General features: G+C 39.5%; 1 long non-coding RNA gene across 1 annotated transcript; it reads left to right on the top strand.

The window, feature by feature from the left end:
- The first annotated feature begins 6,000 nt into the window (after window positions 1-6,000).
- On the top strand, window positions 6,001-10,421 carry LOC121066084. The gene is made up of 3 exons (XR_005817496.1): window positions 6,001-6,023; window positions 6,894-6,960; window positions 10,384-10,421. It is a non-coding gene; the product is annotated as an uncharacterized LOC121066084 (long non-coding RNA).
- The last annotated feature ends 598 nt before the right edge of the window (window positions 10,422-11,019 follow it).

Raw genomic sequence — 11,019 nt, 5'->3', positions numbered from 1 at the left:
TAAATGAAGTCCTAAGAGGTGAGGAGGGCAGAGTGTGTAGTGCATGGAAGATGCTAAAAGTCTCAAAGAAAAGGTCACCAGAACTCTGTAATGTGATCAAAGCAGAGTATTTCTCCCTATTTCTGTTCTGTACAATGGCTTCATTATTTTGGCTAAAACTAAAACACTCTCTTTCTGTAAATGCTTTTGTAAGTGTATGTATTGTGTGCTTGTGTGTATGTCTGCATATGTATATACAGACGTGTATGTGTTCATGTGTATACTTGTGTGAGAATAGGTGTGCATGTTCACAAATGCATATGAATGTATAAAAATAGGTGTGTACAAAATGTGGACATAAAATGGGCAGTTTGGGCCAGTTATTTGTAAGTAGCTGATCTCCTAACTAGAGGTAATGGGCAACCTTCATCAGCAAGGAAATAATCAGTGCTTTGTGAGACACTGTTCTGGAGGCTGCAATATTTGTGTTACAGACCAACAAAACCAGCTTTCACTCTGGCAGAAATTACAATATCGGCAAGTTATCAATATGGTGATAGGCGCTTCATATACACAAATATATATATTTATATATAAGCTGGGTCTGCTGCCCACTTTCAGAGGTTACACACACTTTTGGTTCTTTTGACACAGTCAAGTTTTGCTTTTAAACTTGTCAGGAATATCTTAAGCAAGCACTTCGCATCAGACCTATTGCTAACCAGACTACTCTTAAGCTGCTGCCGATCACATCTGTTTGCCACTATATGGCCAGCCCCGTACAAAACACGGCCCTGTGCTAAAAAACGGTTAAGGGGGGGGGGGGGGGGGAACTCAGGTATACCACTTATTGCTTTGCCCAGCAGGCAGTAAGGCATGCTGTGGCAAAGCTGACCCTCCTCCTCTCCTCCCAGCATCCCTAGCATCCCTAGCACACCCCAGCATCCCCCAGCACCCCCCAGTATCCCCAGCATCCCCCAGCATGCCCAGCAGCCCCAGCACCCCCCAGCACACCCCGCCACCCCTCCTGTCCCTGCCCGGGCTGCCTGCGCCTGACCCGCGGCACCACCAGGCGGCGACCCCGGCGCGGTCCCGACAGCTTGTTTGTTTCTTTTTTGTTGTTGTTTTGCTTTGTTTTGTTTTGTTTTTAATGAAATTTGAAGGAAAGAAGTCTGCCACGTGGAAGTCCGAGCAGAGCCAAAGCACTGACTGACTTCAGCGAGTTACGGTACCCGATCCCTTGCTGCAGCGGTTGGCAGCGGTTTTATTTTCTTTTTCCGTAATTATTTGCCAACACAAGCAAGAGAGTCTGGCAAAATGTCCCTAATGTCTCACCCAACCATGGTTTCCTCGCAGAGGAGTTTGATGTGGGATTGGAAAAGCTGTTTATTTCTTCCAGCTGCCTGTAACCAAACAGAGATCAACACGTGTTCTGCAAACATAATACACTGGAAACCCTGTAGTTCGTGTCAGTGATGCTAGAAAAGGGGGAAGAGCATCTTAGAATGGCCACGGGGTCTGATTTTCTGGTCATCCATTGCCAGCATACAATGAACTGAAAACACCTGGCATGGATGCAGCTTCAAAAAGGCAAATACTTGCTCTGCAGAGTCGTCTTAGGAGGGCAAAACTTCCTGCTGCCTGCTGTGAGACCAACGAATTGCCCGCAGGAGAGAGAAGACTTCATTACTCCTTTTATTCCAGAACAAGAAATTTAATAATGTACTTCCAGGATAACCCCCCTGAAATTAATAATAATAATAATAATTTTAAAATCTCATGTTACTCTCTACTCACCTTAGGTAGATTTAGGTACACTGAGGAGATCTGCATGGAGATTACGCTCCAAGGGAATTAAAACACAAAGTATCTTGCTTTCCTCTGTGGGAGAGCATATTGCAAAATACAGATAAGTTATTTGCATCTGATTGACAGCTCACTATTAGAAAAAATATCTGGAAGTCTGTCCATGTTTGCCTTTCACTACTAAGTGTCTTTCTATTCTTCTGTATTGTATTTTTTTGTGAAATATAGAGTGAAAAATACTTTGAAAATTTTTGTTATGGATAAATGCACATTTGCACACATCTGTGTCTGTGTGTAAAATACCATAGACTTGTTCTGCATCTAGAATTGTCCTATGAGTAATTTTTTAATGTATTTTTAAAATAGTAATTTTAACTTGTTTGGTTTTATTTTATTTAGCATCTTAAGAAGCAATTATTGCATCAGTAGTACTCCTGAGTGTTGATTTTTTTTCAGTTTTACTTGAACCTAGTGTTAAAAGTTAATCATTTTGGTGGATAATCAGGGAAAAAAAATAAGCCCTCATCTTTATTGCTTTGTGTAAAATTGAAAAAAAGTTTTTTCCACATAGGAAGGAATGTGAACTTATAGAAAAAAAAAAAAAAAAAGAAAGAAAGAAAAAAAAAAAAAGACCGCTTATAGTAGCCTAAATTTTGTAGGAGACAGGTCCCTAGAAATATGTTACTTCAGTAGTCAGTGAAGGGACATCTGCAGAGCTGGTCCTGCCCAAAGCCAGTAGCTTTCAAAACAGGCTATTATAATATAGAGGCAGCTGGTATTGCCTTTGTCCAAAGGGCACAAAGCTGGAAACATACACAAACTGTCAGCAGGAGACAGCACCACCTTTGAATTTGCAATGAAAGTTTTAGAGAACTACTTCCATTTCCTAGTTAAAAACTGTTTGTATTTTAAATTATCACTGAAATGAAATGACAAGCAAAAGTGAAATATGGAGACTGGAAATGATTCCTCCCAAAACTGTGCTGACTTAATTCAGTACTGGATCATGATTTTGTTTAACAAGGTTCACTTTTTGACAGCATTTTAAGTGTAGTGAATTTGATTCTCTCCTATCGCCATGCCAACAAGAAGACTTCTAGTCTATTATTTGCACCAGAAAATTTCCAGTTACTTCCCTTTCTGCATTACTGTCTAGAAAGTGAGACAAAGAAAGAAGATTGCTGGTACACAGTTATCACAGCATGTCTCCACCTGCTTTCAGATGGTTAGTCAACAGCTAATGATCTTCAGGTTGCATGAATGTGCTCGCCTTAAAATAATGAAGAGGACTATGAGGATCTCCTTAAAATAATATTAAGGATGACAGTTTTGTGTTTGTTTTAAAAGGTGTCAAAATTTTATGTTCCAAAATAACTATTTCACTGAGAGTAAAATCAATGCACATACACTTATTGCATTTTGATTTTTTTTTAATTTTATTAATAATCATGTAGGCACTCGTTATAGAAACTTAAAGAGCACTGATTATGGAATAAATGAATTGTACATATTAAAACTAATAGTTTTGTTTTCTATTCCTGAGTGGAAATAAAATATGAATGCAGCCATTTCTAGAGCACCTGGAAAGAAACAAGGGATTGAAAGCTCTGCAATGCACAGTGTGACCAGCAAGAGCTTTCTTTGTGCTCACATCAGAGCATGCTCATATCTTTTAGCACCTTCTTGTGCACTCAGCGTATTAAGGACTGGACTTACCAGACTTGTGTAATAGACTGGATGAATAAGCTATAATTTGCTAGGCAGATGTATTTCAAATTCTTTAAGTGTGGTAAAGACAAAAATTTCTTTATTAGTGGAGAGCTTGTGGGTTGTGTAGGTTTTTTTCTGTTTTTGGTTTTATTTTTTAGAAGTGTGAGGAGACATGCTTATGCCCAAAAGTTTATCCATAAAGAGAATCATTAAAATGAATTGCCACTTGGTGAGATAACATTATGGTTTTGATCTTTTTAAAAAAAAACATGAAAACGGTAGCTGAAAATGCTCATTTAAGCCACAGCTTATTTAATTTTTGTAAGCATTCATTTGTTCTCCATGTTAGATCTAGTAACTCTTTGAGAATGAAAATTATTTTGCCAAAAAAATGGACTACTTCCCACCTCCCTGGGCTCTTTCCCAAGAGGAGCTTCCCAAATCTAACAAAATAGATGTAGATACCATATTGTCACCTGGAATTCATTGCCGCTTGCCACAGATGTCAGTGCAATCTCTTCTGCTTAGCCAGATTTGTACTAGAAAAAAACATGTATCTGAAAAAGCTGGAATGTAGCAAGGCCTAAGACACTGCCATTTTCGCAGGTGCTGCTTTTGAACATAGGAGTTTGGAGACGGACTAGTTTAAAGTTCGCAGGTGGCTTCACCTAATAAAATAGTTGCCATTTGACTTCTCCTTAGCATCTGGTACCCACCAGCAGGTGCGCTGTGAGCCGAAGGCAGCAGCTGGGCTGGCAGGGCCATTGCAAGGGAGCAGATGAGAGAAGGGAGAAGATCTGTTGCTGCTGCTGTGGAGCTCCAGGCACGTTTAGACTGGATGAAGCCAAAACCACTGAGCTAATAGGCTTTGTACTTTATGTTTTCATCAATACAAACTGTTTTCGTAGCTCGTGCATCAAAGATGGGCAAAGTCAAAAGCAGCACTGTGCAAGTCCTTGATGAGGAATGCTAGTCAGCAAATCTGAAAGCAATTCCCAGTATTTGATCATTCCACGTGCAGTGGCTTGCTTCTTCAGTGGAAGGAAAAAAGCTTCCACCCAGCCAGCAGTACATATATTGAAGTTATTACTGAAACTAAAAGTATTGGTAGTAAAAATCGAAAAAGGAAAGGGAAGGGGAAAGGGAAAGGGAAAGGGAAAGGGAAAGGGAAAGGGAAAGGGAAAGGGAAAGGGAAAGGGAAAGGGAAGGAAGACAATGTAGCTAAAAATACCTTGTTTGTAAACCTTTCTAAATGTGGGCTTATTGAACTGTTAACATCTATGTGGAAACAGCCAAGAATGGATCAATCTGGGCTTGTGTCTCAAAGAAGCCAGTAATTCACTGCAGCTGTGGCCTGCCCAGTACACTGTACTGGGTCTCTGTGAGGACACAAATACTAACTAAAAATTGTAGGAAACATGCATATAGAAATAATCTTTAGTATCTTGGTAATTACGTGTTAACTTTTATTTTTAATTTTAACATTGCAAAGAGAGGAAGCAAAACTAATACCATGCCATCTAACACAAGAACTACATCCTGCCAGCATTTAGAGCTGCCATCAACTCACTCTTCGCTGAACTGGTCTCATCATCAAGTGTTTTGCCAGAGCTGAGCACTGGCTAGAGGAGTTCAGATTTATATATCCATTGCCAGCTCAGTATTTCTTGCCACTGCACGAGGCCAGCAGTTGCAACCCACCTGCTCTGCCTTGGAGTGACAGTGACCCAGGCCTCTGCCCCGTGGCAGGTCCTTGGGACACTACAAAGCACCTCTGCCAGAAAAAACAGGCACCCCAGTATGGGTGTCATGCTGGGTTTGCCCTCATAGCTGACCGATCACCAATAGCTAGTTGTAGTCATACAGGTGAGTAATTCAGCATCTTTGAGCATCTTTTGTAGTATTTCAAAAAATATCTTCCAAGCACTGCTTGAATTGCTTTAAGGTAATAAGTTTGTTCTTCCTGTGCTACTTTGAGTCTGTTTACAGATCTGGTTCAAAGTAAGAGGGCAGTATTCTGATTTGCTACTCTCCTTTCACTCTCACCTCTCGAAATCCAAATTCTCCAAAACAACTTAGTCAGCTAGGTTATACCTGCTTCTGCTTTCCACTCCACCTCTGCTAAAGCCTAAAAAATGCCTCACTGCTGAGGTGAATTGTGAACTGCCCCCTGCTTCTTACTCTGCTCCTCCTTGCGCAGTCTTCACATAGGTATCTGCTGAATCCTGTCAAGGTGACACCTTGTCTCCTGAGGCTGTATCATCAAAGGCAAGCGAGTCCCCAGCACATCGCCCTGCTTCCAGACCTGTCCCTTGTCTGCTGCTGCCACCCAGCCTCCCTCGCCCAGCTGACTGCCAAGGAACTTCCCCGCATCAGGAGAGTAGACAGATCCAGCACCGGCTGCTGGACACAGCCCAGACCCATGACCCCACTTCTCTGGACTTCATTTCCTCCATTTGTAAAAAGACATGATCTTTTCACCTTATATTTGAGATCTGGGAAGGGATTTGAATGAGCTATTGGTCCAGGTAAGCAAGAGGTCATTATGTACGCATAGCTTTCAGATGATACAGAGCTAAACTGAAAACAGGTCCAGCCACATCCTCATCGGCCTCTGCCATGCTACTTTAGATTCTGTAATGATATTTCTACATGCTGAAACAGAGCTTGCAATGGAGACACCATACAAAAATGTGAGCATGCTGGATTCAAAATTATTTGCTTGTTTATATTTTGTAAAGCTATATATAGTGATACGTAGCCAGATGTGATTAAAACCACTTCAGCCTGTCCCATGATTAAATGCTGGAAATCCCAGATTTGAATGACTGCTCTCCCAGGTTTTCTATGCAATTTGAAGCTGGCTCTTTCAGTTTAACATTTCAAAACTGATTGCCTGACATTAGCTACTCTAATGAAGTTGGTCTGTTTTCCAGAGCCACTTAGTCTGGTTCCTGCATTAAAGTTGTGCAAAGACCATGAGTCCTCAGTATCTCTGAAAATCAGCCAGCTTTTCTCTTCCCTTAGGTTACTAAAATGAGGTATAGCTGAGTACTAACAGAAATTCAACTTTGTAACCCTTGTTCTCTGTTTGCATGCAATTTGCTGTTAGAGACAGTAATCTTATATAAGCCTATAAAGTCCAAGTGGATATCAAGTACAAGTCCAAGAATAAGGTTTTCTTGTAACTACCACATAACTATGGTATAACTATGTAAAATGCAGCTATGGGTATTAACCTGAATCACCAAAGGCATCAATAAACATTTCCATTACATTTTGTGTAATGCTTATCTTCTGCTTGATGTTCTCCAAGATCAAAGAATTTTTGATCAATGAAAAATATATCCTGACCCTAGTTTTCACACCAATGATATTTTCTCTTTTTTTGTTCCAAGGGTTGTCTTTCAGTCTTTGATGTTAACCGGAACATTTTCCATCATGTGTCACTCATGATTCTCAAAGGTAAAGTTTATAGGATAAAACAGAGGGGACAGAAAAAAGGGAAGTTTGAGATGATAAGAGGCAGTAAAAAGAAAGACAGAGGGAAAGAGATATGGAAGCGAGCAATAATAATAGAAAAATCCATAAGAAACAAAATATCAAAGAAAAGTCTGCGAATTAAAAGTATCCAGAAAATCAATGAGAAATGTCCAGTAAGAGCTTTATTTACTTGGATTTTGTTTTTTCTTCTTTTTAAATAGGAAATGTTATTTGGCCTCTTAAAAGTTTACGAATAAAAACTGTGAAGAAAAGAAAAAAAACAGAGGACATGCAAAAAAAATTAATAAAGACAAAAAATTGAGAGAGAAGAGGAAAATAAAATATATATGGTGACTTTCTTCATTGTTTCAGTGATAGACATAAAAGAGATAAGGGAATTACAAAGAAAGATACCAGCTATTATTTAAAAAGGGTGTGATTACTATACAACTTAGCTGTAAAGGACCCCTCAATAAATAAAATCATCACTATTCAATACCTAATAAAGATCATCATATTATAAAGTAATTGCAATAGAATCATAGAATCATATCATAGAATCACAGCATGGCTCGGGTTGGAAGAGACCTCAAAGATCATCTAGTTCCAACACCCTGCCATGGGCAGGGATGCTACCCACTAGATGAGGTTGCCCAGGGCCTCATCTAATCTGGCCTTGAACACCTCCAGGGACGGGGCATCCACAGCCTCTCTGGGCAACCTGTTCCAGCATCTCACCACCCTCTGAGTGAAGAATTTCCTCCTAACCTCTAATCTAAATCTCCCCTCTTTTAGTCTAAAGAAGTTCCCCCTTGTCCTATCACTACCTGTCTGTGTAAAAAGCCACTCTCCATCCTTTTTTATAAGCTCCCTTTAAGAACCGAAATCTGTGATTGCTGTGTAACAATAACAAAACATCTTTTGTACGTCTTCCAAAATGCAGGCACATAAGTCTTGAACTTAATATTTTTATGATATTAAATGATATTATGATATTAAATGATATTATGATATTATAAAATGATATTATATTAAATTTATGATATCCTGTCTCAATGTAAGATTATGATTTTTCAGCTTCTGCTTAAAACAAAATTCCCTCTCCTGGGCATATTTAGCAGCTATGCAGATGTCACCATTTCCTTGTTAAACTGTACTTCCCAGTACCGGAGACAAAGTTCATAACCAGGTGGAAAAGGCTGCAAACTGACAAGGAAAATACCTTCACAGGCTGATAGAATCTATCTGGCTGTACAGAGGAATAACTGTTCCCATTCCTATGGGGTTTTATCCCATTTTCCATAGCTAGATTGGGCTGGGAGAGCTACAGGGCTTGAGCAATTTCATTTGCTTGGCAGGGGAGGTGAAATTTGCATCACTTGGTTTTAGCAATGTGAAGGTTAGTTGTCTTGTCCAAGGTATTCCTCTATACTCTGTCTCAGAGAAGGAGCATTTGACTTCTGCTGTCAATTGTTTCCCTTAAACTTCCAATTACCCCTGGCTAAAAGGGGGATCAAAAACGTGGCCAGCTCACCGACAGCTGGAGATGAAGCACAGCCTCCATTTACAAACGAGCTGTGTCCCCACTGAAATGGATTTCTACATCTAGTAATCTCCGCACAGCATGTGATGCTCAACTTTATAAAAATTTGCTTTGCATCAACATTTAAACATAGAGGTAGGGAGCAGGCAGAGGTAGGGAATAGGCATTTAAAAGGCTTAATTTTAAAAAACAGCTCTCTACCCATCTCTGTCCAGCATGGACCAGACAAAGGTTCAGGTGAGGAGACTATTATATGTTACTTCAGCATGTACTGTTCTCTCTGTTGCTTCCATCTACTAGGACATAGCTTGTTAATTAGTGTAATACATTTCTCCTCTGACTCACTGTATTTTTCCAAATGATTTCAGTACTGGAGGTTTCTCTCTCTATATATTTTTTTTCTTTCTCTCCTGAGTAAATCCTGTTGAACTAGTAAGGAAAAGACCATGTTTGGCATTAAATAGGTCCCCACTGTACTGTACTTACTATTCAGTATTTCAAAACTGGACACACTGCAACCATATGCTAGAGGCAATTCACAAAGCTTGATGTTCATGGAGTTGAGCTGAGCAGTGCTGGGGGCTGCGCAGCTCACAACTCTGCTGGCATGATGGGATGATACACAGACTATGGCCAGTGCAGGCACAGATGGTCAAAACTACAACTGAGGAAAAAAAAAAAATCAGGTTAGGAATTAAATTAGGAAAAGGGGTGGGGTGGGGGGGAGGTTGCTGTTTCACTAGGGATTTCTGTGAGATAATCAGCTTGATGTCAGATTTTTAAGAATTCTTCTATTTCAACTTGCAAATAGAAATGTGGATGGCATTTGTAACAGCACATATGAACCTAACTTCTGTTAAAAGCATGAAAAAAAAATCAAAAAATCTCACTGTGTACATATCTTCATCTTTGGATATAAAAAAAAATAGGATGCTTGAGTCTTTCAAGGCCTCTGTTTCTCTTACAAAAATAGTACTTCCCTACAGTATAGATGTATTGTGAAGAGAACTGTTTACAGTTCTACAAAATTACCACTGAGAAGTTCTTAGTTTCTTGTGAGGGTGTTATAAAATAAACAGAAGTGATAACATATCCAGTTAGCTGTAACTGGTGTTTTTTCCCTGTTGCTGATCTATTTTGATGTATCAGTTGCTTTGATCTGACTAGCTGGTTGCTTTCTGTTGAAGATAACTTCTTTGTAAATACTTTTGGTATTTTATCCTTTATAGAAATTGAGGCCATGCATGCTGCAGGCATTGTGTGTTCAATTCCCTTCTTTGATTCCTTTGCTTTCCTCTAGCACAGAGGAAAAATTTGCCTCATCTAAGAGGTCAAAGTCTTCTAAATCACTCATAAGCTGCTTTAAAAATTTGCTTCATAAAGTTTGTGTTTCCATTAGTGACACATAAGAGAAAGGCAACTAGCTGTAAGGAGCACATCACAAACAAAAAATACGTTTGTTATAAAGTGACAGAAGAATAATCTTATCTTACAAAGCTTCTATGCCTTTTTTTTAAAGGATCAAATCTTCAAACCTGGATCCATAAATATTTGGCACTTAAAGCACTTTAAGTAACGAATACCTACAGCACACATGGAAATTTACATTTGCTTAGCACCATGAAGATTCAGTCTGCCTATAATTCTGTTGCACAAATAAGGAGAATTTTGCCAGTTTTGAAAATCTGTGCTGTGCTACATAATAGCTTTCCAGTTTAAAAGTGGGACATTCAAAAACCTACAGCTATACTGAAGTGGAAGCTATGCTTGTTAGGATCCTGTTCTTGAAAGATTAATTAGGGGAACCTCCCCATTTTCTCTTTCCCTCTCCCTCAAGCAATCCACTATCTTTGGAAGCACAGAAGCAATCCATTCTAGATGCCACTGAATACCAATGGAGTGACATCAATGCATTAACAGCCACTTCAAAGACCAAAAAATTTCCCAATAGCCAGCTTACTGGAGCAACGGAGAAGGCAGCAGCCTCAACTCTCCTCCAAGCACATGACCACTGATGGCACACATGGGCTACCCTACATACTACAGCCAAAGCTCAGCACCTACCCACCATCTCCTGCCTTCACAGCATATCTACATTTGGTCCTTTGATGGTTGAGCAACAGCAAAAAAATAATGAGACTGGAGTTTTTGAAGGTAGAAATGTCACGGGCAGCAAACAAAAACCATCACGTCCTTGAAAAAGACCTCACAAGTCTTCTTACCTGTCTGGCCAGCTTCCCTAATGTGAAGCAGGTGAGTACTAGCATCTCTGATCCAGTTCATTTGCAACGATTTGTGAAAATAACTTTCCCAGCATAGTAAAGGAAAATCTGTAGGGGTTTTTAATGCCTACTGTTAATTAAGTACTCAAAGTCTTAACAAGAAGGAATGATGTTAAAAAGGGACAGTTATGGTAATAATAATTAGCTTTATATAGCTCCTTAAATCAATAAAATGGGAGAGGTTGTTACAAAATGGGAATAATCTGACTTGGCATG

This window comes from Cygnus olor, chromosome 2 (assembly GCF_009769625.2).
Source record: "Cygnus olor isolate bCygOlo1 chromosome 2, bCygOlo1.pri.v2, whole genome shotgun sequence".
Taxonomy (NCBI): Eukaryota; Metazoa; Chordata; class Aves; order Anseriformes; family Anatidae; genus Cygnus; species Cygnus olor.
Note: the sequence above shows the minus strand (reverse complement) of the source record. Positions and strands in the feature narration are given on the sequence as shown.